The sequence below is a fragment of the Octopus bimaculoides genome, chromosome 3 (assembly GCF_046866305.1).
Source record: "Octopus bimaculoides isolate indiv1 chromosome 3, ASM4686630v1, whole genome shotgun sequence".
In the NCBI taxonomy this organism is placed as follows: domain Eukaryota; kingdom Metazoa; phylum Mollusca; class Cephalopoda; order Octopoda; family Octopodidae; genus Octopus; species Octopus bimaculoides.
In genome coordinates this window covers 527,652-552,629 of record NC_142930.1, presented here as the reverse complement: position 1 = coordinate 552,629, position 24,978 = coordinate 527,652, and the positions used below count along the sequence as shown (strand labels likewise).

The window sequence follows — 24,978 nt, the reverse complement described above, 5'->3', positions numbered from 1 at the left end:
TTAAACAATGACAAGAATATTGTTCATATATACCAAGAAGAATTTTTGGGCCATGTGCTTCATGGCCAAGATGTTTGTATGGGTGTAATTTACAGCAAATCAAACCACTTTATATATTATGGAATGTCAAACTGATAAATAAAGAATTAATGTAACATATTTCTCCCTGAATGCAACAAAAGTGAAAAACTGATAAATTACAGATGGAAAATCTCCAAGGAAAATGAAAAATTTTGTTATGCAGCAGGCAGGATAGTCAGCAATACAAACACGCATGCACGCACGCACACACGCACGCACACACACACACACACACACACACAGAGCTGGTCTAATCAGCTAAATTATGGATATATTCTGCAACTTATATATGTATATACATATATCATCATCATCATCATCATCGTTTAACGTCCGCTTTCCATGCTAGCATGGGTTGGACGATTTGACTGAGGACTGGTGAAACAGGATGGCAACACCAGGCTCCAATCTAAATTTGGCAGAGTTTCTACAGCTGGATGCCCTTCCTAACGCCAACCACTCAGAGAGTGTAGTAGGTGCTTTTACGTGTCACCTGCACAAAGGCCAGTCAGGCGATACTGGCAACGGCCACGCTCGAAATGGTGTCTTTTATGTGCCACCTGCATGGGAGCCAGTCCAGGGGCACTGGCAACAATCTCGCTCGAAAATCCTACGGAAGCCAGTCAGGCGGTACTGGCAACGGCCATGCTCAAAATGGTGCATCTTATGTGCCACCCGCACAAGAGCCAGTCCAGATACATACATATATATATATGTATATACATACATATATATACATGTATATATACATACATACATACATATATATATATATATATATATATATATATATATATATATATATATATATATATATATATATATATATATATATATATATATATATATATACATATATATACATGTATATACATACACACACACACACACACATATATATATATATATACAAAGGAAAAACACAAGAAAAACAACAATGCAAGGATGTAGTACATACAGAATATTAAAAGATGCTCAGGGAAGGAAAGAAAGAGTGTTTTACAGACAGAATGAGATAAAAAATCCAAGGCTGTAAATAGTTTTCAGAACATTTATAAAGAAAAGGTCTTACAGCTGTTTCCATGATTTAACATCTGTTGTCCATGCTGGCATGGTTTGGACGGTTTGAATGGACTGGCATGCTGGAAGGCTGCATCAGTCTCTGGTTTGAACCCTAACCCTAACCACTCCGAGAGTGGTTGGCGTTAGGGTGCTTTTACGTGCTACCAGCACAGGCGCCAATACACTGGTATCTGCCATAACTGCAATTTTGCTCGGCTTGATGGGTCTTCTTCTCAAGCATGACATAATGCCAAAGGTCTTGGTCATTGCTTCTGTGGGGCCCAACACTAAAAAGGAACTCAGCCACTTTACATCCGTGAAGCCCAACGCTCGAAAGGAACTTAGCCACCTTGCCTCCATGAGGTATATATATATATAGATTACTATAAACAGCTTGGCACAATACAATACAAGAAGGAAAAATTTTAACATCACTAATTGTGACTGAGGGTACTGAAGCACCTCTATTGCAAAAAGGGAGATAACCACCCTATGAGTGACTCTAGGATCACTTGACTAGACTAGTTTTGCCTATCAGTCATAGGCTTGTTAGCAGTGACTACTCAATCACTTACTGGTTTGGCTCAAAACTGTTGACAGGCCAATTTAGCCTAACCAGCGAGTGATTGAGTAGATAAATAATAGAATGAATAAGGCACATGGTTCAGTGGTTAGAGCGTCGGGCTCACAATCATGAGGTAGTGAGTTCAATTCCTGGACCAGGCTGTGTTGTGTTCTTGAGCAAGACACCTCACTTCACATTGCTCCAATTCACTCATCTGTAGAAATGAGTTGCGACGTCACTGGTGCCAAACTGTATTGGCCCCTTTTGCCTTTCCCTTGGATAACATCTGTGGTGTGGAGAGGGGAGGCTGGTATGCATGGGTGACTGCTGGTCTTCCATAAACAACCTTGCCTGGACTTGTGCCATGGAGGGGGAATTTTCTAGGTGCAATCCCATGGTCATTCATGTCCAAAGGGGATTTTTATCCTTACAATCTAATAAATATAAATAAATAAAATTACAGCAAAAATGAATAAATAAATAAATAAAATAAAAATTAAAATTTTGAAAAAATTCCAAATTTCCACTCGTTCGCTTAAATCTCTGTATACATGGATATACATATTTTGCACATTTAAACCCAAAGTTTCTCTCTGTTTATTTGAATCCTTGTCTCCCTATTTGCTCACTTGGATTATTCCCCTATGGCCACTCTTTACCCTGCAGACTTGGTTCTCAATAAATATATCAGAGTGTAAGTTTAAATCATTTGTTACCAGGAAATGTAGAAACTCTCTGAACTTTGCCTGGCCTGTTCTTATTCTAGCAACTACACTTTCAGAGCTTCCTCCTCCACTGCTAATTTGGTTGCCAAAGTAACAGAAGCTGTCTACTTCATCTAAGGATCCCACTGGACATTTAAGGGAATCTATTTTCTGTTCATTCCTACTGTTTATTGTACATGCACATCTGCTACACACAAAGACTACTTTCTCTGTTAAACTTCCTGTGATATTGTTGCACCTCTTATCTGTCCACAGCTTGCACTGGGTGCACCATATGGAATTTCTATCAACACCTTTTCTACATATTGAGCAGGGTCGTCTTCCTGAAGGGACTTGTAATTTGTCTGTTTTCCTAAATTTGGTCTTTGCTAAATTAAAACTAAGGCCCTTTGATTCATACCTGAAGTTTCTTCTCAAGTTCAGGTAGTGATTTAGCTGTAAGAACAAGGTCATCAGCATAGAAGAGCTCCCAAGGGCAGCCAGTTTTAAATTCCTGTTATAGTCTGGAAGACTATGATAAACAAGAGGGGGCTGAGAACCTATCCTTGGTGAACTCCTACCCGGATACTAAATTCATCACTATACTCATTGCCAATTTACATCCTACCGACAGCATCCTTGTACATCTCTCATCAACCACTCATCTATCCCTAGCTGCAGTATTGCTCATTAGATAAGGAAGCAAGGGACTCTGTCGAAGGCTTTCTTCATGTCAACAAAAGCCAAGTACAGTTGAGAAAAGCCAGGTACAAAGATTTATTCTTGGTTAACTACTTCTCCTGAAGTTGCCTTACCAGGAATATAGCATCAGTATTGCCCCTTTTTGGCACAAAACCAAACTAACTCTCTTCTGAACTAGTTGAATTATAACTCTGTAGCTTTCATCACTTGGCCCAGCAATTTGATATTTCTAATTATTTCTGTCTAAGGTGTCACCTTTACCTTTGTAGGAATTGACTATAATGTTGGTACACCGGTTGTTGAGTATGACTTCCTTGTGGTGAAGCACAACCTTCGAACATTAGGCCTCACCAAGGCAAAGACTAGTGACCGAGACCTTTGGAAATATGCTGTGCTTGAGAAAACCCAGCAAGCCAAGTGAGATCACAACCCATGGCCTATGCCAGTGGTGTAACCAGCCCACTTATGTGTACCTTTCCTTCACTGGACACTAAACTCTGCTTGCAAAGACCTGTTGAGGCAAGTGAAATTGAAATCAAATTCGATGACAGCACTGCATGACTGGCATCTGTGCTAGTGGAGCGCTAAGAGCACCATCCGAGCGTGATCGTTGCCAGGGCTGCTGACTGGCTCCTGTGCCGGTGGCACGTAAAAAGCACCATGCGAGCATGATTGTTACTAGCGTCACTGGCACTTGTGCTGGTGGCACGGGAAAGACAACATTTGAGCAAGGTCGTTGTCAGTGCTGCTGGACTGGCTCCTGTGCAGGTGGCACGTAAAAAACACCATTTGAGCGTGGCCATTGCCAGTACCACCTGACTGGCCTTCGTGCCGGTGGCACATAAAAGCACCCACTACACTCTCAGAGTGGTTGGCGTTAGGAAGTGGATCCAGCTGTAGAAACTTTGCCAGATCAGATTGGAGCCTGATGCAGCCATCTCGCTTGCCAGTCCTCAGTCAAACTATCCAACCCATGCCAGCATGGAATGCGGACATTAAACGATGATGATGATGAAGATGATGATATATGAAATAAAAATAAGTTGCAGTCAATATTTGATTACTTTTTTTTTTTTTATAATTGTCGCTGTTCAAAGTAACCCCTGATTTGGGGTTACTTTGAACAGTAATGTTTTTTCACTTATGTTCAAAATTACTCTTATGTGGTACAACATTGAACAAAGATAAGAGTTATAAAAAAAGTTTTTTTCATTAATAAATACAAAAGAAAAGTCAATGAACAGCTTTAAATGTTATAACACTAATGAAAATGTCACACAGTTATCAGGAAGTCACATTTTATATTCCCCATTCTTGTTCAAGGTCAGGGAATCAATAGAAACCCCTGTTGTTTAGTAGAATCTCTTTTGTTTTCATTTCTACCACACCTTCCCAGTTGTAGACGAGTTTACAGTGGCCACCTCCAATGAAGACACAAGCGTTCCATCACTTCCAGTTGTGATCACCTGACCGGGAAATGTTTGCCCTTCCAACCTCACAATGACAAAGTTTCCAACAAAACTACTTTGTCTTTCTGCGTTTTCTGCTCTTGCCATGTCTGAAGTACTGGAGTACCTGTCACATTCATTTATAGAAACATCACTATCCACAGAGTTTAGCTCTTCCTCATGCAAATTCTCTTGCTGCTCTCTTTCTCCATGCTTCTCTATAATTGTTGATGATCTGGTGGCCATCATTTCACTACCAGAAGCACTGATGTCCTCAGCACTTCTACTTTTGCCAGGGGTACCATTCAACTTCTTTCGTCTCTTCTTTGGTCTGCTCTTATGTTATGTTTTTACAAAGATTACCAAAGTTATAAATACACTCCAATAGAAAATTATTAACAAGTTATATTAACATCATATTTTAACAAAAGCTTCTATCTTTTATGCAAGAAGTGCTTTAACTACTGACAAAAGTATTCATATCTTGCAAAAATGTTTGTTTTGCTGGAATTTGAAGAAGTTGACAAATTCTTTCTTTGAGTGGATAATCAAAGTTATATTTACAAATTTTATTTTATGTATTGAAATTATATTATCATAGAAATATAATTCTAAAGTTTAACAATACATTTAAACAATTCTGTAAGAAATTTTAGGAACAAGCAATAAAAGGAAACAAAATGTAATATTTTGTTCATGGTACCATCTGCTTTTATTATATATCTATGCTGTACTTAAGTTACCATTAGATAAATTTGGATACTTTTGGAATTCTGAATTAGCTATTTCTTTCACTGATGTAGTTCATGGTAAGATTGCATTACTGAACTGTTTGTTTTGTGTCATTCTGTGGAGTCAATTTGTGGCATAATTCACTTTGATATGCTTTGATCTTTTAATGGATCCTACGTAATCAAAACAGGTGAAATCTTTCAGACTATCATCACCTCATGGAGAAAAAGAAGGACAAAGAATTGGGTGGTTGTTTCCTTCTGTTTGTGACTGAATGTTTTGTCAAAAAAAAAAAAAAACCCCCAAAAAACTCATAAGTTTTTACATTTTTACCCCCTAATTCTATACCCTTTTCTCAGCAAAATTACTCCTGTCTTATGAGGGTGTCACAGTAAAATAACACCTTTGTCTTTAACCCTGCTTCACATATCTTCCATAGTGTTTATATTTTGCATGGTTGGGATCAACAAACTGCAGATTATGGTTTGGCAATTGCTGATAGGCACAACAGAGATTTACAGAGATTGTAGAATAACTTCAGATTTGCTTCTTTCACTTTGTGATCTTAAACTGAAATATTACCAAAGAATCTTGATAATGCCTGTATATGAAACACCTGCAAGCTTTTTGTGTATTTGAACATGTCTGGCGATTCCCCAAACACATTAGTTTGTTTACAGTAGACTGGTGAATTATTAACGATGCAAGAAACTTAATAGTATTTTGTATATCGATTGTTATGGTGCAAATATACTGTAGGATGTAATTCCTTTCAATAAGATTACTGAGCATTAATTATGTCCTCTTTTACAATTCTCACAGTCACTTGTCATCTGACAGATTCAGACTTTTCTCCAATCTATGCACCAGCATGACCGCAGCCACTTGGCTAAAACACATAAATAAATAAATTAAGAAATAAACTTTGAGTTTGAAAGGAAAAAAAAAACCTTTCTTTCAGTTTGATTTTGTTGCTGAGTTTTAGTCAGTGGCCAATATCTGGTGGATATTGCAAATTTACAAAAAAGAGAAATACATGGGAGTTGTGTGTCCTTCTACTGAAGACTTGGCTGCTTGATGCTGCTGATCGTTAGTTCATTAGTTAATTATGAGGATTTTCAGCAGAGTTGTTGTTTTAATTCAGAAGGAGTTGATCAGTACTCGGCAGTAAAGTTGGAGGGAAGGTGAAAGATGGGTAGGGCCAATAAAGACTTGAAGCATACTAGTAAAAATAACCAGCCGATCAACTTTGTACAATATTGAACACGTCTGTCTCTAAGATACAGAATCACTTCTGTCAGGTAGAGAATTTAGATACTAGGTGAATATTAAATTACTGATGAGTTAATTGTTTCGTTGCTATATGATGAACTCTAGAATATATCTATAGATTTATCAGCCAATACTGTGTGTTATGACAATTATAAATAATTCAACTGAACTTTTATGTGTGTGGACAACAAAAAAAAAAGAAAAGAAAAATAGAGGATCAGTCGTATGAATACATTTCAACTCATTTTAAAGCCTTTTTTTTTTTTGAGTTTTTTTAAAGTCCCCATCATCCACAGAGAAAGAAAGACTCCCCAAAAGAGTCAAAACACATTGACAGCTATTCCCAGCTATAACTCAGTGTATGGCCTTTGTTTATTATATCCAAAATATAGAATTTGAAACAATTGGTAGAGATCCAAGTTCTGAGTTCAATCTCCAATAATCTGCTGGCATAGCTTCAATTGAGCATATCTCTCCATTTTAAATATAAGGGAGGTGAGATTTGTCCTTATTGGATTATGAGTTAGGTTAACATGCAGTTTAGGAGTTAAAAAAAAAAAAAATGAATGTAAATTGACAAAAGTGACAACAATGAAATCCCATAATTTCATAAAGTGAGCTGGTGAAATCCCTTAATTTTATAAACAGAACTCACTCATTATTATCTTAGCCACTGGTACCTACTTGTATAGTGATTTCAGAAATAGAAGCTGGGATATACTGTTCCAACGTACTATAAATGTGATTGTGTTTATTTTATATAAGTATGGCTTCCATGTTATATGTAATAAATGTACATTCTATACATTGGTCATGTTATGTAGATTCATTTACATGAAATACTGGCATATTGATCCTATAATTAAATCTAAAAAAAATCAAGTTTATTTTCACATCAGGTTTATTGTCTTAAGTCTTGATAAAAGAAGGAATTTTCCATGCACTCTGTAATTAGCTGCTGACAATAAAATAATCTCATTAAATGTAAGGTTTCTGTGAGAAGTAACCCCCCTCTTAGATTTATGGATATTTGGTAGTCTTCAAAGCTAATTGTGTTCTTTAACAATGCACTAGTATGTTGCTTGCATTGGCCATACGCTTATCAACCGAATGAAATACTGTGGCCATGATTTATTCTCAAGTTTCACAAATAAATAAACTAGGTGCAGGCATGTGTAGTTAAGTAGCTTACTTTGCAACCATGTGATTTCAGGTTCAGTCCCCCTGTGTAAAACCTTGAGCAAGTGTCTAATAATTTAGCCCTGAGCTGACAAATGCCTTGTGAGTGGATTTGGTTAATGAAAACTGTGGAATCCCTAGACCAAGTCATAAAAGTTAGTGAGAGGGTTATAGCTCAATTGATTAGGAATAGAATTAAACTAGATGAGATGCAGTTTGGTTTTGTAGCTGGGAAGAGTACCACAGATGCCATCTTCCTAGTGAGACAGCTACAGGAAAAGTTCTTGGCCAAAAGTAAGCCATTGTACTTAGCCTTCGTTGACCTGGAGAAAGCTTTCGACAGAGTTCCCCACTCTGTTATATGGTGGTCTCTAAGGAAGTTAAGAGTAGTGGAGTGGCTTGTTAGAGCTGTCCAAGCCATGTACAGTGGTGCTGTCAGTAAGGTGAAAGTTGGCCATGAATACAGTGATGAATTTAGCATACAGGCAGGGGTTCATCTGGGCTCAGTTCTCAGCCCACTCTTATTCATTATAGCCCTTCTGGCCATAACAGAGGAATTCAAAACTGGAGTCTGGTGCAGCCTTCCAGCTTGCCAGCCCTGGTCAAACCATCCCACCCATGCCCTCATGGACAACAGATGTTAAATGATGATGATGATAATATATAGATATCTGCAGACGAGACTGATGGAATAAGTACCATTTGGGCTGATTTGTTTGACCAGAAATTCTTCGAGGCTGTTCTCTAGCAGGCGCTGCAGTCCAATGATTGACACAAGTAAATGATAAAAGATGAACGACAAGGCTGCCGAAGGTTCAGGCTGCTGTCTTCAGTCATAATGTGGATCTGCTGAGTTTCTCATTAAAACAAATCCTTGAGTCAATAATTCAGTTACTGCAGCATCTTTGCCTCTCTTCCCAGGTTTATTCTGTGAATGATTCTTTAGTGTTAGTTTGCCATAATGTTGTTTAGGGATCCTTGTGTCATCCATTCTAATTAAATGACCCATCCAATGCATTTGATTCAAAATAATGATTTCTCAATGCTGGGCATATTAGCATTTGCAAGAACAATGGTGTTTGGGGTTTTGTCTGCCATTTTATCCTGAGAATGTGCTTTAAATAATTTTGATGGAGTCTTTCAAGGGATGCAATGTGATGGTAAGAGGTGACCCATGTTTCTGAAACACACAGGAGACAACTTAAAACACAACAACTGTAGACAGATAGCTTTGTGCTGAGAGTGCTTCCTCTCTCCTTTCACACTTGTTTTTCAAGATTGTTGAAAGCAACAGTTGCTTTTGCCATCCTTTTGATGAATTTCAGCCCCAAACATTCATCAGATGATAGAACAGATGCAAGATATATAAAACTCTTGACAACTTCCACCAGTGTTCCATTTACCCTGATGCAAGGCTCAACACAATCTTCTCTGGGTGCTGGTGAGAACATTCCTCACAGATGTCATATCTGAGAGCCAATCTGGTTTTAGAGAAAGTCAAGTCACAACAAATGAGATCTTTTCAAAAATGACAAAATACAAGAAAAGTTCACTGAATCTTCACTGCTTCCTTTTCAACTTTTCGTTGACTTCACAAAAGCCTTTCAAACAATGAACAGGCAAGTTCTGTGGATTCTTTTTTTTTTTTTTGGCTCTTCAGAAAACTCTACTTGATTCACCTTTTCGTAAGGGCCTACTTTTATTCTTAATAATTTTTACAATGTCGTTCTAACCTATTTTCACTCATCTATTTATATATGTATATCAGACTTTTATATAATTGTGTATTCATGAATTTTTGATATGTTTTAATATCTTAACGACTGGTACATTGGTATATCTAAAGACTGATATACATTGATCTATGGCAGAATATATGTATAATTAAATTGCTGAACCTATCTGAAACTCTCCTTAACATTTATATATATATATATATAGTGGATCTTGCAGGCATGGCATGGATTCGATCCTAGATAGCCAAATTTAAATTAACAGTTCAACAGCACTTTTCTCACGGTAAGACAATAGTTTTTCTGTGACAGTAGTTACATTTGCCAGATGCCTTAACTAAGCAAAACAATGTCTTCGCCACTTGACCCTTCTAACTTCTTCTATTTCACCAATAGCTAGAACAGAGCTATCACAGACTTCCTATGAAATCTATTGTTCTCAACGATATGTCTATCATTCTGGATAGCTATAAAAACAAGAACCCTCCAAGCAAAAGCAGCTAGTGAGAACCAGAGTTAGTGAGAGCGACCATCAGTTAGTGAATGGACAACCAACTATAATCATGGTCACAAGCAGGCAGTTACTAAAGACAAATGGTCAGAGGGAGAAAGAAAGTTATAATCAGCCAATTCTGAGACACACCTTCTCTTGACTCTATAACTTTCACTAACTTAATTTCTTTTCTCTTACAACATCATTTTATCTCTATCTGTGGATTACTACTACGAGAACGTGTACACATACTGGCCAAAATTAACTTTTTACCTTACCTGTTTTTCCATTTACTACTTATTCATACCAACCCGTCGTGGTCTTGGATATATACAATGTAATGGTGAATCAATATTTTCTTTACAACTTCAATCACTGTTCTTTCATTCTTTACACAAATGACAATCAGCGAAGAACCAATCCTTACAAACTGGTGATGACTTTGATGTTCCATATTATCGTTTACAAATTATTCTCAACCGTTACAAAATAAACTTCTACCATTACATATATATATATATATATATATATATATATATATATATATATATATATATACATATATATATACATATATATATATATATATATATATATATATATATATATATATATATATATATATATATATATATATATATGTATATATATTTATTTATATAAGGGCATTACTATACATGAATGCCTCACGCTGAGAGGGACTCTAAGGTCAAACTACCATAATAAACACATTTTTACTGAACGCGAGGAAATGTAATTCTCAAAGCTAGACCCTTAGATTTTTCCCTTATGAGGTTTTTTCACGCTAGCTACTTGATAAATTCTTATAAAAGACTATATCCTATTATTGAATTATTATATATGTATATATGTTTTTTCTTCTCCGCATCACTCTCATTTCTAACTGAAAATTCCCTCAGATAGATGTAATAATCCATTCTTCTACTATTACCGTCTCTGATGAAGGGATACATTGAATTTTTCCCTGAAACAGCTGTAAGACATTCTACATAAAATATAAATTTACTTATGCCATTGGTCTCTTAATCTCATTCTTTTTTATATATACACACGCTAATACACAACCCATGTTATATTCCCCATTCATGTTACAACCACATCTGGGGCATAACTAGTCAGTATACAGCACTTACTCGGTAGTACCTGTATCTTTAGGGTCTGGTTCACTCCATTAACCTTCATAACCTTTATATATATGTATATATATATATGTGACAGTGGATTTTCATCGATGAGTTCATAAACCTTGGTTCTTTTCCCCAATACTATATATTTATATATATTTTATACTGTGAAACTTAATTTAATTTTAATTTTTAATAAATTGATTTTTATTGAGTTTTTACCTGTAATTTTGGATTTTATCCCTAATATTATTATTATTATTATTATTATTATTATTATATATATATATATATATATATATACCTCCTCCAATGCCCCCTCCCCTCTCAAAAGATTTTTGTCTTGCAAGTTACTTGGTGACCCTGTCAGTGCAGGTGCCATTTAAAAAGCATTGAGTCCACACTGTAAAGTGGTTAGGGTTAGGAAGGGCATCCAGCTGTAAAACTCCTGCCAAAGCAGACACAGAAGTCTGGTGCAGGCTTCTGTCTGGCTGGCTCTTGTCAAATTGTCCCACCCATGCCAGCATGGAAGGCAGACGTTTAATGATGATGATGATATATATTTAGGAAGGGCATCCAGCTGTAAAACTCCTGCCAAAACAGACACAGAAGTCTGGTGCAGGCTTCTGTCTGGCTGGCTCTTGTCAAATTGTCCCACCCATGCCAGCATGGAAGGCAGACGTTTAATGATGATGATAATGATGATGATATATGTGTATGATGAATACCTGAATAAATTAAAGTGTGAATGTATGTGTGTGTGTGGGGGGGGGGGGGGGGGTAGCATAATATGTTATTTCTAAGGATGTAACTATAGTTATATATACAGTTCTTGAATTGATTCAGCATTCTCTCTTATTTACTTAACAATAACCACACTTCTACAATGGAATAATTTTTAATGATTGTTGTTCTTTTGTGATTGTTACAAATTGATCGCTCTACACATGTCGATTAATGCAATCAATTACATTAGATCTATCACCAGCATCATCATGGAGAAAGTAATAGAGATCATTATTCAGGCTTGGATAACAGTTGTCAAATATAATCCAGGGATCAATAAGAAATCTATCGACCTCTTCAATGTTACCATGGGTGCCCAGGTCTCTATTGGAAACAGGCTATCTCATTGGCCTCTACTTAATGGAAATGCACTTGCTTGGAATCATGGGAAGTCTTTATTGGCATGACAAGCTTTTAATTCTAAATATTGTCAATCCATTTACAACCAATAGATACTTCTTTAAAGATTTAGAATTCCAAATAACTGACAAAGTCCATCTCACAAATGCCAATTATCTGGTCATCACAAATTCCTTTCATTACCAATTCCACAAACCTAATGAAACACTAAATAATATCTTTGAATATTCTGTTAGCAGTAGTCCCTTGGGGAAAGCCTCACTATTTTTGCTGCCTGTGTTGCACGTCTCCAAATCTATGACTTTTTTTCCTTTCCAGATCCTCAACTTAGCCTACATACTCATCAAGTGTGTAAATACCTTCATTCATTCAAAATGATGGAGCCACTACCCTTAACAATATCTCTTGCATTGCACTCAAACACTGTATCCCATATCTAGCCCTTATTCTCATCAAATTCTTCAATCTTTTCCTCTCTGCAGGGATCTACCCTGGTTTCTAGAAACATGCTACAGTGTGTCTCATTCTCAAGAACTGAAATCTCTCCGACCCTGCCAACCCTTGGCCTATTGTATTTACTTTTAATATCTATAAGATGATAGAGGCAACTATTAGAAACGACATCCTCCAACACTTTGAACTTCTCTTTCTCTCTCTGTCTCTCACTTTCTCCTTAACGAGCACTGGTATGATCCACCAGTGACCTACACATCTATATCACCCACTAGTGGACTCTCACATTGAAACATTTGATGAAAATAACGTTGTCATCCTCAATATCAGGAAAACTTTTAACTGTGTTAGGTATATGAATACTCTGTGACAACACCCCATTAACAGGTTCAATCCATCTTTCATTTCTTGGATTAGAAACTTCCTAACAGGTCTCTATTACAATATCTATCGACAAAGTTCTTTCTGTCTCTCATTCTATCAATTCCAGCATGCCCCAGGCTTCAGTCTTATTTCCCTTCAAAAGATCCCTTCTAAAGATCAATGATTTAACTTGCCTTCATGTCTAGCAACACTCTGCTTATGTAGATGATACTACCCTTCATCCATGAACAGAGACCTTCAAAGCATCTTCCAATAGCAAGAAAAAACAAATGCTTCTCATATCAAAGAAACATCATTGCACCATTATCACCCTTAACTGTGAGCTGCACACAACCAGAGCCCTCACAATCAGTTCAAGTGTTAGGCTTCACTATCACTATCATCAGTGTAGGAGAGAGAATCGTGATGTCATGGGAGAGAAATATGTTCGCATGGATGATGGTACACTTGCACTAAACGAGGCTGCAAAGAGAGAGGTTTGGAGACGCCACTATGAAAGATTGCTCAACAAAGAGAATGAATGGGAGAAAGAGAGTCTGCCAAATGTCGACCCAACTGAGGGACCAGCTATCCGAGTTGACAGTTCCATGGTAGATAAAGCAATTAAGAGTATGAAGACAGGGAAAGCCCCCGGCCCATCAGGAATCACTGCAGAGATGCTTAAAATATCTGGCAGTGTTGGCTACAGCCTAGTCACCCGTATTACGAACCAGGTGATACACGAAGGAGTCATACCCAATGACTGGTGTAGCAGCACCATAGTCAACTGCTACAAAAGTAAAGGTGATGCATTCGATAGGAATAATTACAGAGGTATTAAGTTGTTAGATCAGGTAATGAAAGTCACGGAGAGGGTCATAGCCCAACTAATTAGGGAGCAAGTCAGTTTAGATGAGATGCAGTTTGGGTTCGTGCCAAGGAAAAGCACCACTGATGCTATATTCCTGGTAAGACAGCTGCAGGAAAAATACCTAACCGAGGATAAACCTCTGTACCTGGCTTTCGTTGACATGGAGAAAGCCTTTGACAGGGTCCCCCGATCCCTTATCTGGTGGTCAATGAGGAAACTAGGGATAGAAGAATGGTTAGTGAGAGCTGTGCGAGCCATGTACAGAGACGCTGTCAGTAAGGTGAGGGTTGGCAATGAGTACAGCAATGAATTCCGGGTAGAGGTAGGGGTCCACCAAGGTTCTGTCCTCAGCCCCCTCCTATTTATCATAGTCCTCCAGGCGATAAGAGGAATTCAAGACAGGATGCCCCTGGGAGCTCCTCTATGCTGACGACCTATCAGAACTAGAGGAGAAGTTTCAGGTGTGGAAGCAAGGACTAGAATCGAAGGGCCTTAGAGTCAACCTAGCTAAATCCAAAATCCTAATAAGTAGGAAGGTAGATAAAATACAAACCCCTTCAGGTAGATGGCCCTGCTTGATCTGTAGAAAAGGTGTAGGTAGTAACTCTATAAGATGTACCCGGTGCAAGCTATGGACACATAAGAGGTGCAGCAATATCAAAGGCAGGTTAACTAGGAAGTTAGTTTTTGTATGTGGTAGATGTTCAGGTGCAATAAACACTGAAAATGTGCAGAAAACAACTTCTGTCACATTCCAGGGAGAAAAACTGGATGTAGTTGATAGCTTCCGCTATCTGGGTGACCAAGTTAGAAGTGGGGGAGGGTGCGCTGAAAGTGTAGCTGCTAGAATAAGAATAGCCTGGGCAAAGTTCAGAGAGCTCTTACCTCTGCTGGTGACAAGGGGCCTCTCACTCAGAGTAAAAGGCAGACTGTATGACGCATGTGTATGAACAGCCATGCTACATCGCAGTGAAACATGGGCCGTGACTGCTGAGGACATGCATAAGCTCGCAAGGAATGAAGCCAGTATATTCTGATGGATATGTAATGTCAGTGTGCATACACGACAGAGTGTAAGTATCTTGAGAGAAAAGTTGAACCTAAGAAGCATCAGCTGTGGTATGCAAGAGAGACGATTGCGCTGGTATGGACATGTGGCAAGAATGGATGAGGATAGCTGTGTGAAAAAGTGCCACACCCTAGCGGTTGAGGGAGCCCATGGAAGAGGCAGGCCTAGGAAGACCTGGGATGAGGTGGTGAAGCGCGACCTCTGAACATTAGACTTCACCGAGGCAATAACTTCTGACCGAGACCTTTGGAAATATGCTGTGTGTGAGAAGACCTGGCAAGCCAAGTGAGACTAAAATCCAAGGCCTCTGCCTGGGATGTAGCCAGCCCCCTTATGCGTAACATTCCTTTATTGGACACTAAACTCCACTTGTGAAGACCTGTTGAGGCAAGTGAAATCGAAATCGAAATCAAAATTGAACTAAATCTGTAGACTGGCATCCATGCCAACGACTCTTCATTGAACACTAAACTCGGCTTGCGAAGACCTGTTGGGGCAAGTGAAAGCAAAATCGTGATGGTACCTCGAGCGTGACGAACACCAGCTGTCTGGCTTCCGTGCCGATGGCACGTAAATAGCACCATTTGAGCATGATCGTTACCAACGTCGCCTTCCTGGCACTTGTGCCAGTGGCACGCAAAAAGACATTCGAGCGAGTTCGCTGCCAGTACCGCTGGACTGGCTTCTGTGCATGTGGTACGTAAAATACACCATTTCGAGTGTGGCTGTTGCCAGTACCTCCTGACTGGCCTTTGTGCCGGTGGCACATAAAAGCACCCACTACACTTTCGGAGTGGTTGGCGTTAGGAAGGGCATCCAGCTGTAGAAACTCTGCCAAATCAGATTGGAGCCTGGTGTAGCCATCTGGTTCACCAGTCCTCAGTCAAATCGTCCAACCCATGCTAGCATGGAAAGCAGACGTTAAACGATGATGATGATGATGATGATATATCATCATCATCATCATCATCGTTTAACGTCCGCTTTCCATGCTAGCATGGGTTGGACGATTTGACTGAGGACTGGTGAAACCGGATGGCAACACCAGGCTCCAGTCTGATTTGGCAGAGTTTCTACAGCTGGATGCCCTTCCTAACGCCAACCACTCAGAGAGTGTAGTGGGTGCTTTTACGTGTCACCCGCACGAAAACGGCCACGCTCGAAATGGTGTCTTTTATGTGCCACCCGCACAAGCCAATCCAGGGGCACTGGCAACGATCTCGCTCGAAAATCCTACAGGAGCCAGTCAGGCGGTACTGGCAACGGCCATATATATATATACATATATATATATATATATATATATATACACACACACATACCTACATACACACAACTATTTCCAGCACATAATTAATAATCTCATTTCAAACATCTTGCTTAGGCCTGCCCAACTTTCAGCTAATGAGTAGAGTTTTCACTGGGCATTTAATGAAGCCTTACTCAAAAGTGGTTTTAAAGAAAATTTTCATTAAGAAAAACAAAAAAAAAAAGCAAGAAAAGAAACTTAGAATCCATTGAATATTGCAACTGCTTTACCATCTACTCAGATCTTCTTTAGACATTTTCAGAAGTGTTTCTCCTTAAACCACGAACATTACAAGTTCTTTAATAAAAATGCTATCAAAGTTCTTATTCAACTGCTGTAATCCCAACAACTGCCTTCTAGAATCTGACTGCATGGTTTAGGATATTGTGTACCAATGTTCAGTAACTACTAATGTCTGTTCAAAAGCTTACATTGGTATGACCTCAAACCCACATAAACCAAGGTTTTATTTACATACATATACCTTTAACAACCATAACAGATGTATACAAACTTCTTTAGTGACATACATTTAATCATTAAAGAATATTTCAATACTGTATCATCTTAGTCAGGATATACTTTCAAGAGCTAAAGCATGCAAAGGGAATGCACTATGGAGGGCTGCCATATCTTTTTTAGTAAGATATCATTTCTCAACTGTCCTCTCCAAAAAACTCTGAACTGTATTCCCAGAAGATTTAAGTCATTTAACTTCTACAAGTTGCCTTCCCACCTTGTTAACAATGGCCTCTATCTCTATAAGCATATGTGTATCAACTACTCTGTTTACATATTTATTCTTTCTGGTGTTCCATTCATAAAATATTTCATGCTCTTAATTCACTCAACTAAATAATTGTTTCTTGGTGTTATTCATAATTTTAAATGCATCTGTATTGATGTGTGTGACTGTTAGCATTGTTTTGAATTGAATTGGGTTACCCTTTTAACCAGCTTTATTCCTATAATGTCCTGGCTTCATTTTAACTCGACCTTCTGATGAGTTATTTACAAAACAGCTTAATCACCCTGCGTAGATTGATTGCTATCAAAGAAATAACACTTTTCACTCTACATGTGTCATGTTCAGAGTACTTTCTATTCAAAAGTGGCTGCTTCTATTATGTCCAGCAGATTTTTATCACTGTATAATATATGTGTGATGTGTGTGTGTGTGCATGAATGTATATACACATCCTTCTGTATCTCTCCCTGTACCTACCTACCTACCTACCTACCTACATACATACATATATATATATATATATATATATATATATATATATATTATATAGATCTAAATATATATGTAAGTACATGTATATATATATATTTATACATACATAACGTGTGTGTGTGTGTGTGTGTGTGTGTGCTTGCTTCTCTTGGCTATCTATTTATTGGTTAAAATATACAAACTTTTTCCAAAAAATATCATCCCCAATGGACACCTAATCAACCTTCCAGGTTATCCTCTCCACACAAAAAGCAATCATGTAATCCCTTTGATTTCTGGCATTGTATAGACTTATTTCTTGTCTGGAACTACATCTACAATATGGCATTAAAAATGCATATGTATTTTGTATGTGTGTGTATATGTGTTTCTGAGTGTATATATCATACATTTTGTATATATAGAGATAGAGTCTTTGAATATATACACATACATATAGTACATATAGATTTAGTTTTTATATATACATGTACATATTCTTTATATATATATATATATATATATATATATATATATATATATATATATATATATATATATATATATATATCTGTCCACTTACCAACTTACCTATCTACCAACCTACCTGTCTATCAACTCACCAGTAATCCTTCCATAGTCACCAAACAAAAAGGTTAGCCTAAGGAAATTATGTTCATATATACTTAAATGGTATATATATATATATATATATATACATGTGTGTGTGTGTATGTATGTCTGTAGGTATTGTATATATATATACTACATAGTTTGTATAATGCTTATTTTTTCTACATAACATCCTTGTAACCAATAATAAACAAATGTATATGAAAAAATAAAAAGCTAAGACTAAATTTGATGCAACATTTTCCATATTTTCCCCTGGCTTCATGCAATTGGTGCCCTGCAAATCCCTCAATTTCTGTTGTGTTTTTTTTTACATAATGAAGCCAAATGATAAGTTTGATGAGATGTGAAACGAATGATTTCATCTCAAGGTAAATACTCTAACGAGGGAAATTCATCCAAGGTATTAATGATTTACAAAACTTTCAATAATCCTATTTGAAGCCTACAGATAGAAGCGTGTAATGAAATTAGTGTGAATGGTGTTCATGGATTATAGTTTGAATGGAATTATGATCAGGAAATAGCAGGAAGAGATTATGCAAGTATCGACTTCCCTTCATCTTAGTCTCATGTAGCTACAACTTACTTTAGAGTCAACAAGAAACACACAACAGCAATCGTTTCAAACTGAGATGTTGTCATCATCATCATCATCATTATAATTGCTTAACGACCACTTTCCATGCTGGCATGGGTTGGACAATTTAACTGGGGGACTGGCAAGCAAGGAGGCTGCTCCAAGCTTCAGCCTTCCATGCTAGCATGGGTTGGACGATTTGACTGACGACTGGCGAACCAGATGGCTGCACCAGGCTCCAATCTGATCTGGCAGAGTTTCTAAAGATGGATGCCCTTCCTAACGTCAACCACTCCGAGAGTGTAGTGGGTACTTTTACATGCCACCGGCACGAGGGCCAGTCAGACGGTACTGGCAACGGCCATGCTCAAAATGGTGTTTTTTACATGCCACCTGCACAGGAGCCAGTCTAGTGGCACTAGCAATAACCTCGCTCAAATGTTTTTTCACGTGCCACCGGCACAAGTGCCAGTAAGGTGACGCTGGTAACGATCATGCTCAAATGGTGCTATTTACATGCCACTGGCACAGAAGCCAGACAGCTGCTCTGGCAATGAACATGCTCGAATGGTGCTCTTAGCAGTCCACTGGCACAGGTGCCAGTCATCAAATTTGGTTCAATCACAATTTCGATTTCACTTGCCCCAACAAGTCTTCGCAAGCCGAGTTTAGTGTCCAGTGAAGGAGAATTTGGTTCGATTTCGATTTCATTTGCCTCAACAGATCTTCATCTGCATAAAATGATGTTGTGCGTACGGTGGGACTGGGAAGGGATTATCTATTATGAATTGCTTGAACGGAACCAAACGGTCAATGCAGAACTCTATGTTCAACAGATGGAACAACTCAACATGGCTATTCAAGAGAAAAGACCTAATCGGCAGCATGGAGTTCTTCTGCTGCACGACAATGCCTGCCCTCATATTGCCAATATGACCAAGGAAGCCATTCAAACGCATGGCTGGGAAGTGCTGCCACACCTGCCGTACTCTCTTGATTTGGCACCCATGGATTTCCACCTCTTTCGATCTCTTTCAAATGTTATGCGGGGAGTTTCGTTCAATACTGATGCAGAATTGAGAGCTTAGTGGGATCAATATTTCGAGTCAAAATCAGGTGATTTCTACCAACGAGGTATTGAAAATCTTGTTGAACGTTGGGAAGAAGTTGTAAACCCCAAGGGTGAATACATTATTGATTAATTAGTTGTTATTTTTTATTAAACCTTTTAAAAAGTTTAAATTTAAAAAAACGGCAGGAACTTAGTTGCCAATCCAATATATATATATATATAAATCAGTATTCAGGGCAAGTGAGTAAGTACATTGGCTTTGCCACATACTTAAAGAAGACGCGAAATGTCTCTAAGCTACCTTACAATTATCACAATAAATACATGTCAAATTCAGGAAAATAAACAAAAAAGATTCATATATACATATATACATATATATATATGTACATATGTATACATATGTGTGTGTATATAGATTTATATATATATATGTATATATATATAAACATATATATATATATGTATGTATGTATATATATATGAGAGATTTTGGTATCCAGAAGATCCGAAAGGCAGTTAAGGCTATGTAATTGCTATGGAAGGACCACTGTTAGACTCCCGGTTCAGTAATAGTGAGGAGTCTAACGTGGGTTGTGTGTATAGGTTAAATAAAATGAGACAACAAAGCCAAGGCGGTGTGAAATTTCTAAGACATTTTATAAAGAGAAGAGTAGTCTTACAGCTGTTTCAGGGATGTAAAAGATATAAAAGATTTCCTTTTATACTTCTTATATCTCTCCCTTTCCAAAATAACTTTTTATATTGAACTCTAGTATTCCCTTCTATTTAACTCTTTCATATTGTCACTGATGATAGGATATCCTTTATATCCCTGAAACAGCTGTAACACTACTCTTCTCTTTATAAAATGTCCTAGAAATTTCACACTGCCTTGGCTTTGTTGACTCATTTTATTTAACCTATACATATATATATATCATCATCATCATCATCGTTTAACGTCCGCTTTCCATGCTAGCATGGGTTGGACGATTTGACTGAGGACTGGTGAACCAGGTGGCTACACCAGGATCCAATCTGATTTGGCAGAGTTTCTATAGCTGGCTGCCCTTCCTAATGCTAACCACTCCGAGAGTGTAGTGGGTGCCAGCACGAAGGCCAGTCAGGCGGTACTCTCTCTCTCTCTTTCTCTCTCTCTCTCTCTCTCTCTCTCTCTCTCTATATATATATATATATATATATAGAGAGAGAGAGAGAGAGAGAGATAAATGTACACATGCAAAATGAGAGAAAGCAGAAGGTGGAAACTTTGAGATGATGAATTTTTAAGTCTCAATCTATAGATATCTATATTAATGTCCAACTTACACAGTGTACAAACGACAGAGAAAATTAAAGGGGTGGAAAAAAGGTGTTATAATTCCCATGGTCGTTTCTGGGGGCTCAGCGTTCCATAATAATGCTGGTAGATTTAGTTCATCACAATATGCTGCTGTATGGATGCAATTAACATAGGATGAGTTGAGCCTCTTTCATCAGGATAGAGATCTTACATTTTAGATCTAAATGCAGAGAAGTTCAAAGATGGAATTTCATCTTTGAATTTGGAACTATTAATATTAGTATCTATATATTTATACTTAAAAATTCATCGTCTGAAAGTCTCCACCTTTTGCTTTCTTTCATTTTGCATGTATACATCATCATCACTGTTTAACGTCCGCTTTCCATGCTAGCATGGGTTGGACGATTTGACTGAGGACTGGTGAACCGGATGGCTACACCAGGCTCCAATCTGATTTGGCAGAGTTTCTACAGCTGGATGCCCTTCTTAATGCCAACCACTCCAAGAGTGTAGTGGGTGCTTTTACATGCCACCGGCACGAAGGCCAGTCAGGAGGTACTGGCAACATCCAAACTGCTATATATTTGTTGTATCTAATTTATTTGCATAATTCTCCTCTCTATCTACTCAACCTGATCCCTCTTATAGCCTTTCTTTACCCTGTGGAATGATCCCCTGTAAAGACATTGGAGTCAAAGTTTGAGTCTTTTGAGTACTACTAAATGTATTCTATATGGAGAATCTGTGGGCCTCATCTCTGGACTATGTGTGTGTGTGTGTAAACCATAGAAGTCTGGAGGTATGAGAGATGAATAAATATTTATTTAATCACATGATATCCTTAGGATTACAGCTGTTTTGTAGCATTCTTCATGCTGTATTAGTTTCAGTGTTATTATGCCTACATGTTTGCATTAATATGTAAGCTCCACATTATCCATTACGAATCAATGGCAGTAAAGAAAGCTAGTTTATGAGATTGCCAGAATAACATGGTTACACCAACGATCAGCTCAATGCGTGTGTGTGTTGTGTGTGTGTGTGTGTGTGTGTGTGTGTGTGTTGTGTGTGTTTTCCTGTCTCCTTGATTTAACAACAGGGAGTAGTTTTAAACGAGTGTTACTGTCATGCAAGATGTGTTTTTTTTGTTTCCAGTTTTCCATGTAATTTCACCTGGGCATAATGGAATATTAACTTACTTGGAAGCAGGTGAGGTTTGGAGATGGGCTAATATACAATCTCTCTGATCCAAATTGTTTTCAAGGTCACATATACAGTATGGATGGAAAATGCTGTTGAAATGAAAAGGACAAAGTGGAGTAGTGTGGGTTTTGATTGCCCAATGCAGCGGCCAAATTGGCTGCCTTTCCCTCCTTAAACATAAACGTACCTTCAACTACAGCATACACATATATGCACATGTACACACACACGCGCGCACACACACACACACAACATAGTGGCAGCCCTGTCCGCACACTCATGGTCTGGTGCACTCTACACACCACTGAATCAACAGAGGTGATCAGTTAGAGGAATCAAGAGAGCAAATTAATGTCTTATTCAACTAAAATGGTGGATTAGTAAAGTGGTGGAATTGAGACAAGACAAATTGATAACTCATTCAAGTAAAGCATGTTTTATTCTAAGATTAGTTGATGCAAAAGTATAAAAAAAATCCATTTTTGCTTATAGTTTGTTCTGGTTGAATTCAAGAGAGAAAGAGAGTGGGAGGTTGTGGGCATTTTCGAGTTTTGAGTGAAAAGTACTTACTGACCAACTCTTCACCTGGTTGCATAAGGTCTATCCTCAAAATTAGTCCTTTTCAATTAAAAGAATCGATGCATGCTTAACCCTTTTCTTACTATATTTCTCATGGAATACACTGCTTTTCTTTTAATTACTTTTGAAATAATGAAGAGTTTAATAAAACAATTCATCAGTTTGATATTTAGAATATCAATGAAGACGATATTTTGACAGAAAGTTTAATTTAGATCTCTTTAAAACAGGAAGTTTGCATCATAGAATCAGGGACAGTGTCAGTGGAGCCGTTTTGATAGCAACCCTTTGGAGCTCCTTCACAGAATGATAACGCACTACCACCACCACCACCACCACCACCACCACAATCACATTCAACTTAAACAAAACAAGCTTGATTTGAAATCCATTCATTGTCCCATATTTATATCCTACACTTGACTACATAACTATCTTTGAAGAAGAGCCCCACAAAAGCTAGTCTGTGCTTCTCACAATATACCAACTTGCTTTCTTTTATCCACATTTCCTCACCGATTCAACACGGACCATCGCTATGCCAATAATTCTAATGACTGTCTTTGACATCCTTTCTCTCTCTCCTTTCCCTTCTCCGTGTTTCGTTATTCGATTTTAAGACTTTCTTCCTGCTTCTCTCCACCGCGTCCACAGTGCTCATCACCTTGCTCCCCTCCTTATCTCTGCCAATCGATTGAATTCTCTCATATCTATGCACTTCACTTCTAAATCAATACTAATATGAAACGAAGGGCGAAACGAGTGTCAGAAGAAAAGGTAAGCCCGCAGCCAGTCGTACCTGGGTACCGGTTTCGATATCAAAAGATGACAATTACACGATGAATCGTTAAAGCTCCCGAGAAGGGCTCAATATCGCAATCTGTCTTTCTTTGTGTCTTATCAACACCAGTAGATATGTGCCAATAGATTGGTGAACGGGGAATTCTCGGTGAACCGGTTTCGATTTCTTGTTGGGATCGGTTCGACCTTAATTCTTCCAAAAAGACTTCTCATATTTCTTTATATTGTAATCGAGACGAAATATCAGAAAAATAATCATCAATACGACCAAGCAAGTGCAAATCAGCAGAAGCTGTAAAGTCGCTTTTAATTCTTGCGTTAAACTGGGTAATCTGCTCTGTTTATTTTCTTATAATTACATCTAAAAGTGAGAACAAGACAAAAAAAAAAAAAAAGAAAAGAAAGAAAAGGAAGATTTTAAAGATGGATTCGAATAAAAGAATTCATTAAAAGAAATAAATGACGGTGTGGTGTTAACACCACAGACGGTAAATACGATGCGAAGGTGAGGAGAGAGAGAGAGAGAGAGAGAGAGAGAGAGAGAGAGAGAACGTCAGAGCGGCGCGCGCGCACGGGGAGTGTGTGTGTGTTTGCGTGCGTGCGCGCTACTACACATATATGTTAGCGTGTGTATTTGTATTATTGCATAAGTGTGTATGCTTGTGTGTGTGCGTGTGTGTGTGTGTATATATATGTTTGTGTGTGTGTGTGCATGTAATTGTGTGTGCGTGTGATAAAGGCAGAGAGAAAGAGAGACAGAAGGGAAGAGAAAGAGATTTGAAAGGATGAAAATAAGCAAGTACACAAGAAATTTGTGTTAAATCGGGGAAAAATATGACAGAATTGAAAATAATTGTGCGTGTAGAGAGAGAGAGAGAGAGAGAGAGAGAGAGGGGGGGGGCGGAGAACGGGAAGTATTGTATGGAAAGAATGAGCGGGAACATGAGAAACCGATAAATAATGGAACGATAGATGCTGAAGGTTGAAGTAGAACAATATAATATATATATAATATATATATATATATATATATATATATATATATATATATATATATATAAGTGTGTGTGTGTGTTTACATATATATCAACGCGCACGCGCGCACACACACACACTCACACACACACAAATATATATATATATACATATGTATGTGTTGTGACAAACAGGTTTATAGGATACAAGAGAGATATGATTAAATGATTAAGTAATTGTAAAAAAAAAATGAAACGAAGGAAATGAGGGAAAGTGAAAG

The 24,978-nt window shown here is 37.8% G+C and overlaps 1 long non-coding RNA gene across 1 annotated transcript in view; it reads right to left on the bottom strand.

Annotated features, from left to right (window-relative positions):
- The window catches only part of LOC149136424 (uncharacterized), a 114,578-nt gene that overhangs the window by 21,273 nt on the left and 68,327 nt on the right, over window positions 1–24,978 (bottom strand). The window lies entirely within an intron of this gene.